The sequence below is a fragment of the Zalophus californianus genome, chromosome 5 (genome assembly GCF_009762305.2).
Source record: "Zalophus californianus isolate mZalCal1 chromosome 5, mZalCal1.pri.v2, whole genome shotgun sequence".
In the NCBI taxonomy this organism is placed as follows: Eukaryota; Metazoa; Chordata; class Mammalia; order Carnivora; family Otariidae; genus Zalophus; species Zalophus californianus.
In genome coordinates, this window is record NC_045599.1 from 111,118,591 (window position 1) to 111,126,359 (window position 7,769).

At 47.2% G+C, this 7,769-nt stretch overlaps 1 protein-coding gene across 3 annotated transcripts in view; it reads right to left on the reverse strand.

Moving 5' to 3' along the window:
* Positions 1 to 6,007, reverse strand: part of G3BP1 (G3BP stress granule assembly factor 1) — a 31,283-nt gene extending 25,276 nt beyond the window's left edge. The window contains exon 1 of one of the 3 annotated variants that reach the window (XM_027604598.2): positions 5,863 to 6,007. The gene's annotated coding sequence lies outside the window, so the exon portion shown is untranslated. Of the gene's footprint in view, positions 1 to 5,139; positions 5,605 to 5,862 lie in introns of those variants that run through there. The other 2 variants (XM_027604599.2, XM_027604600.2) reach the window with 2 other exon arrangements.
* Positions 6,008 to 7,769: the final 1,762 nt, after the last annotated feature.

Here is a 7,769-nt window from a genome sequence, read left to right on the forward strand (position 1 = left end):
AAGCTTGCTTCTCCCTCTGCCTCTGCCCCTGCTTGTGTTCCCTCTTTCACTGTCAAAAAATAAATAAAACCTTTAAAAACAAAATTAAAAAGATAAAATCTATCACTTCTCACGGAAAATCCCCCGAAGTATTAAAATACCAGTCAATATATGGGCCACCTGGGTGACTCAGTTGGTTAAGCATCTGCCTTCAGCTCAGGTCATGATTTCAGGGTGCTGATACCGAGTCCTGCATAAGGCTCCCTGCTCGAAGGGGAGCCTGATTCTCCCTCTCCTCCCAGCTAGGGCTCTCTGTCTCTCTCAAATAAATAAATAAATAAAATCTTTAAAAAATATGTATTATCAGTCAATATCAAACACTGGCAAGGAAGTCAGGAAAAGAGAATCTGTGAAACTGAAGGGAGTGTCAACTGCTCCCACCACAGTGAAGAACAATTCTGCAGTTATCTAATAAAATCCAAAACATTCCAACGAATCTAGCAATTCCCTTCTAGATACATACACGGAAACTCACCCATGTACACAAGACATAAACTGAGAAATTAACTGCCACCTTATTTCTTAAAATATAAAACAACCTATGTGTCTGTCAAACAGGAAATGGATTAAGTTGCACTTTATGCATATCATTCAAACCCCTGTATCTAAGATAATCATATGAGGCAATTAAAAGATTAAAAAGCGGTACTATTTGTAATTATGTCAGGTTAACTGGAGTGAATTAGCGCTGTCCCTGGGAAACCAAGACATAAAGTCATCCTATTTATAGCAGTCAAAGTCAGCATGAAATAGATCTCAAAAACAGTATTAAAATGAAAAGTCAGTTGCTGAATACGTACTGTATGCTTTTGACATGTTTAGAAGTGTTTTTAGTATACATAAAAACATCAGATATTGTTCACAGGTACATTTATTTTTAAAATAGTCTAGGTGTAAAAACAAATAGATCCATGGAACAGAAGTTATGAAACATACCCACGCATAAATGGACAACTGGGATTTTCAACATTAAGTGCAGATAATTCAACAGAAAAAGGATACTCTGGTCAACAAATGGTGGAACAAATTACACATCCATATATAGGGGGAAAACATGAACCTCACTTCATATATCACATATTAAAATTTAACTCAACAGAGTGCCTGGGTGGCTCAGTTGACTGTCTGACTTCAGCTCACGTCATAATCTCAGGGTCCTGGGATCGAGCCCCAAGAGCCTGGGAGTCAGCTTGTCCCTCTGTCCTTCCCCCTTGCCCATGCACTCACTTTTATCACCATCACTGGATCTACTGTTCAATCTATTTTCTAAACTATTCACATTTACCACCTGTCACTTCCCTTCAAAATTCTTTGTGGTAGCTCCTTGGAGAAAACAGTTGACTCCAGGGCTGGGAAAGGCAAAATACAAGGTAAGCCTTAAATGCCTGATAAAGAAAATGCTTAAAAAGAACAAAACAAAAATGGGGGACCATTAAAAGGACACAAGGACCAAAACTGGAACTGTGTGAGCAATAAGTAAAAAAGCAAAGTAAGTTAGGTAATACTGGATTACAACCCAAAGAATAAAATATCCATGACTCCATATATAGATGAGGCAGCACTGCGCAAGCTCAGAAAATCCACAAACATAGGGTATACTCGAGGCACAGCCTAAAAAAGCCTGAAAAGTTCAGTCACACTCATACCTTCCAAATTCTGAATCTTTCGAACTTTTCTGAATAAGGAAATAGCTAGCAAATAACGGTCTACAGTCCCCTACAAGATACACAAAACTTTACAAAATAATTTAGACAACTATTTGGGTTTCAGAGCTTCAGTTCTCCTTTTGAACAAAAACGCTAGAACATAAAAGAGCTATACAAATACACAATGATGCCGTTACACAGCCACCTAAATTAACAGCCACCAAGGATGACATCCCTACAAAGTAGAAGTCTGTCCCATCTGGGAAGCCCCCTTCTCTGAACCATCTCTAACATTTACTTTAAAGATTTTATTTGGGTGCCTGGGTGGCTCAGCTGGTTAAGCGACTGCCTTCGGCTCAGGTCATGACCCTGGAGTCCCAGGATCGAGTCCCGCATCGGGTTCCCTGCTGGGCGAGGAGCCTGCCTCTCCCTCTGACCCTCCCCCCCTCATGTACTCTCTCTCTCTCTCCTTCTCACTCTCTCAAAATAAATAAATAAATCTTTAATCAAAAAAAAGATTTTATTTATTTGACAGAGAGAGACACAGCGAGAGAGGGAACACAAGCAGGGGGAGTGGGAGAGGGAGAAGCAGGCTTCCCGCTGAGCAGGTAGCCTGATGCGGGACTCGATCCCAGGACCCCGGGATCATGACCTGAGCCGAATGCAGACGCTTAACGACTGAGCCACCCAGGCGCCCCTAAAATTTACTTCAATAATTATTAAATACCTGGGGCACCTGGGTGGCTCAGTTAAGCGGCTGACTCTCCGGTTTTGGCTCAGGTCCTGATCTCAGGATTGTGAGATCAAGCCTAAGTGTGGCTCCACTCACTGTGGAGTCTCCTTGTGACTCTCTCTCCCTCTGCCCCTCCCCCCACCCACTCCACCCCCCAGCTCGCTCACACTCTCTAATAAATAAATCTCTAAAAAACAATTATTAAATAACTGAAATACAAGCTGAACAGCTAACAATATTACATGATTGACTGCCAGAGAACAAAAGCAGAAATCTATCAAAGTCATCTAAAGACATTTATTAAGGCCACAACCTGTGAAATTTTTTGAATTATTTTGTTTTATAAAGTCCCCTCTTCATGTGCAGATTATTCCTAGCTCTTTACCATTATTATCACCCGGCTTGCAATTCAGCTTTCCCCACCAAGGCCAAACAGGGTGTCCAAGAATACTTAAAAAAAAAAAAAAAAGGAAAAAGCTGATTTTTGAGATGTAAAAACATATAAACCTAATTAACACCAGTGCGATCACCAACTACAAGTGAGATTACAATTGCTGAGTCTAAATTTAACTCCATTGCTGGAAGGACAGTGTTGCAACTAAAGGTTTTTCCCACTAGCTGTTAAGGGGGGGGAGGGAGGCCGCGCAGCAGGCACTTTTTCAACCCACCTACTCCAACAATTCTCTCCCTTTGCAAATGAACATATAATGCACATCTGAATTCTAAAATATCATTTAAAAAAATCTAATTACAAAATGTTGAAAGATCAAAGAGCTAATTTTATTAAACTGGCAAAAAAATTGGTTTGTCACAAATTCAGGCTTTGTATTAAATTTCATCTTTTAACACTGCCCCATCCATCGTAAGAACCATACACACCTATAAAAACTTTAACCTTTACCTTTTACTTTCAAGGCAAAGTACTAAAATAGTGAAAATTACAAGAAAAAAGAACTACTACGAAATAGGTCAGCAAGAAACATTACCAACTCTTCTGATGCACCCTTAGCGGACTGTCAGTTGAGAACAGCAAAGAACAAAGAACTGCCTACTTTTCTGTCGGTTAGAAGTACAAAAACTTAGAAAGGATTTAACAATAACAAAAGTAATCTGACTTGGCTGGGCAGAAGGAAGGCACACCACTCTTATATTATTACGATCTGCTTCATTTGTTCTTAATAAATGCATGCACAAGAGATACGCCAGGCTACCAATTGTAAAATACCAGTTTTCATATTCCTACCCAACTGATAACCATTCGCCTGAGGGAAAGAACAGGCTAAGAAATATTTGAAAGGGAATCAAAATTCTCAATGCAAAAGGAAATTTCATTCTGATATACTTTACTCCGAGGAATAACACCATTAGGTGGACGGACTCCCAAGTTAACAGTTTAAACGCTGTCACTATGTTTTAAAATTTTAAACCTAAAATGCTAATTCAGTAAGGTAATGCCATCTAAATAAACTAGAATTGCTACATGAAGGTACGTTCTAAGTAAAACAATGTTATATTCTAAAGCCATCTGTTATTTATGGCAACACCAACTAAAGAACGTGGGCCACACAATATTTTGATCCTTTATCTACTGCTACTTTCTGTTAAGAAACATGGCAAGTACTGGGTAAATGGAAACACTTACAAATATTAAGCTTCCTTGTAGTTTTTTAATTTACTTGGCAAGGATGGAAATTTTGTACTCCCTCTGACTGCCAAAACTTCTTAAAAGACTAATCCTAAAGGCTCTAATAAAAGGTTCAAAGCCATTCCAAGCAAAATTCAGAAGAGTTAGTGCCAAAACTTCTAGTTTTATCTCAAGTAGACATTTGTAATGTCAAGTAATGGTCTGGACCTGCAACGATTTTCTAAAGCCAGGGAGCATACAGGTTTTTAAAAATCGCAAATATACGCTCGTCTTTGAAGGTATCTTCCACACTGGCATATACATAGGAGCCTAACAGTAAACGCGAAATAAGTGAACTGAATGTAGAGAGGCTTTCATCCACAGAAGATTCCCAACTGCCCTAAGGGCAAGATTTCCAACGCACCTCAATCACCCGTTGTTCACCTAGCATAAGCTCCAGAGATTAAATTTATATTGTAATTGGGCACCATTCTTTCCACTCTAACTTCACATTTCAACCCACACATGCAGGAGAGATCTGAAACTCATCGCGCTGACCCGCATTTTCTCCAACTACAAAACGAGGAAATGAAGCTATCTTCCCGAAGGTCTTTCTCAAAAGTCTTCCCCGGTAAAGAAAAGACGAAAAAAGGTTTCAGGGTCTAAGAGCAGAGCCTAACTCGCGGCTGCCGGGAATTTCCCACCATCGCGCTCCGAGTATTAAATCGGAGGAACACCGTCCACGTTCATTTGCACTTATTCGTCTTTTCTCTACTTTTTCCGAAAGCTCTGAAGGCGGCATATCCATCAGCTTTCCGTGCGAACACTCGTAGAAAGGAAGCCCAAAGCCCTTGGTGTCCTTTGTCACAATCCCACTTCCAAGCCGCCTCTCCCTGGAAGCCGACAAGTGGCTCAAGCACAAATACCGCCGCACTCCGCCCAGCAGCTGGCCTCTCCGGGATAAGGCTGCCCCCGGGGACCCGTGCTCCGGGGGCCACGGCGCCCTGGAGCCGCGCAGGGAGCTGCCACAAGGACGGAAACAGGCTGGGGGCCTAGCAGTCACACGGCCTGGGTTCCACCCGATACCTGTCCCTTACCGTTGTTGTGCCTGTGAGCACATCTCTGCACCTCTAGGCGTCCGAATCCACTGCAAAAAGGAAAATCGCCGTACCTACCTCACCGGACCGTTGTGGGAGTACAGGAGAGCCACACAAGTTGCTCAGCACAGTGCCTGGCACAGAGCGAGGGCTCAGAAAAAACAGCAATTATTACTTCCACTCATTACCGGTGCCTTCCTGCTCCCCTTTTACTCCCTGTAAATCCCGGGGGCAGCACTTCTGCTTCCCGAACCAAAATCCTCCTCGCGTTTTCGTGTCGCCCTCGCCGCTAAATAAGAAGCCTCCTCCGGTCCGGGCCAACTGGAGCCCCTCGCCCGGGTAGGAAAGGCTCTGCGGGCGCGCCGGGGGGGAGGGAGACGGGCGGGAAAGGCCGGCGAGCGGGCCGCGCGGGGCCCCGGGTTCCCGTGATCGCCCTGGGGCCCGGGCGGCGGCCGCAGCTCGCTCTCGCCCCGCGCGGCCGTTGGGCGTGGCACGCGCACGCGGCGGACGCGGACACGGCCACGCGCGCCGGCCGGTGGGAGCGCGGCGAGGAGGGGGCGGGGAAACTCCGCGCGCCCTTGCGCCCGCCTGCGGCCGTTGGGGGGGGGTGCACGCCTCGCGCGGCGCCCACTGCCGCCGCCGCCGCTGCGACTTCTCTCTCTCACAAGCGTCCCAGCTCGTCTTCGTCCCTGGGCCGCCCCGCCCGCCCACACCCCGGCGTACCTGCGCGGCTGAGCGGGAGAGGAACAAGCTTTGCTCCACAGTACAGCAGAAGGCAAAATCCCCTCACGCAACTGCGTCCGCACACACGCGTGCTCCGTCGCCGGTCTATATAACCGCGACTCAGCCTAACTTGTTGCGGCCAGGTCGAGCAGGCTGGTGACCAATCCCGCCTGCGTCCTCTGGGCTCTTCGAGCAGCAATTGGGTACTGACTCAGGATAAAGGCGTGGCTCTTGATTGGCTTTGACTCATGCCTATGAGACTGTGAGGATCTCGTTTCCCTAGTAACGGATTGGCACTGAGAGAGACCAATGACTTAAAGGTACGTCGAAAAACAGGGTGGGAACTTCTTTGACCGATACCCATAGTAGCCAATAAATGCGTGGGTCCGTTCCCATTCGTTAAAATGTGTTCCCTTGGGCGGAGATCCGTTTTCCATACAGGAGCGGTTGCTCCACAAGGTGGGGCCCGTGTACTTTGGGGAAGTAAACCCCAAGCAACTAGGAGGTGGGCACCAGGGAGGCCAAGGGAGCCCCTAGCCAATCGCAAAGCGGGAAAGATCTGATTGACGCGGGGGTTGGACTGAGCCAAGGAGACCGAGCCCCAGGGCCGCCGTGCCCTCCGGGGAGGTTCAGAAGCTCTTCTGTCCCTTGCTTCCGTCCTCTTTACTTTCTTTCCCTCACTTGTTGGGTCTAGCCCCTGAGGCCCCTCTCCCGCCTTTTCTGCACTGTTTAGTGCCAGGGAAACCAAGTGGGAAAGTTCCCGTTGTTTGGTTTTTTTTTTCTTCTTACAACAACTTTTTTATTTCCAGGCGGCCGCCTAAGGGCACTTGCAGGCTCTCACCATTAGTCAGCACTATTGTCGGACAACAGTTTAAGAGAAAACGAGAGGGGAAAGTAGCGCCCGTCGTGTACCTAAGATCGTGTAAAAAGGCCGCACGTAAAAAGTGCTGTTGAGTTTGAGAACACAAATTTCTACCCTGCTGTTCGTGGCAAGTGCTGCAGCGGGCTGGCCGGATGCCCGGTTTAATGGGAGCTCGCTGAGGTCTTCCCCTTCTGTTGCTGCCAAGGAACCGTAGTCTGTAAAGTCTCCGCTCTGTTTGGTCCTTAATGCAACATCCTGTGCGTCACCACCATTGCCATTTAGTGTTCCAGTAGCTGGGAGTGTGGGGGCTGCTTTCGCGTCGTTATGTCTTTTTCTCTTTTTAATTTTTATTTATTTGACAGAGAGACAGCGAGAGGGAACACAAGCTGGGGGAGTGGGAGAGGGAGAAGCAGGCTTCCTGCAGAGCAGGGAGCCCCATGCGGGGCTCGATCCCAGGATCCCGGGATCATGACCCCAGCCGAAGGCAGACGCTTAACGACTGAGCCACCCAGGCGCCCCGGATCGTTACGTCTTTAAAAGGTAATTTGTCACACTCCTACACGGACACCCCAGAGGTTTCCCGAAGCACTTCAGAGGCTAGGTGGCGCACCAGCCGGGTCCTGTCTACGTCTCTAGGTGTTTTATTGGGCCCTCTGTTGGTCACCATGAGCATTTTGTAAGGAAATACACAGATCCCTCGGTCGGTTCTCGTTCCAGGCATGTGATCTCCCGTTAAGTTTTGCAGAGAATTTGGGAATGAAGCACCTGGAGCGTCTCTTGGGGAGAAGGGGCGCCGGCAGCAGCCTGTTGGGACCTGGGTGCTTCCCCTCTCATTCCCTGCGCGGGGACTGGCCCGAGACGAGACTCGCGGCCGCCCCCAGGAGCCTAGTGAGAGCGTCCCTCTGGCCCCCCAGGTCCCACTGCCCCATCGGCCCAGCTCATTCAACATTTATGAAACTCCTGTTAAGGGCTGGGATCAGAGATGATCTGGATGACGGGAGCCCCGCAAAGGCAGGCGTCTGGGACTAAAAAGACATCGGATGGA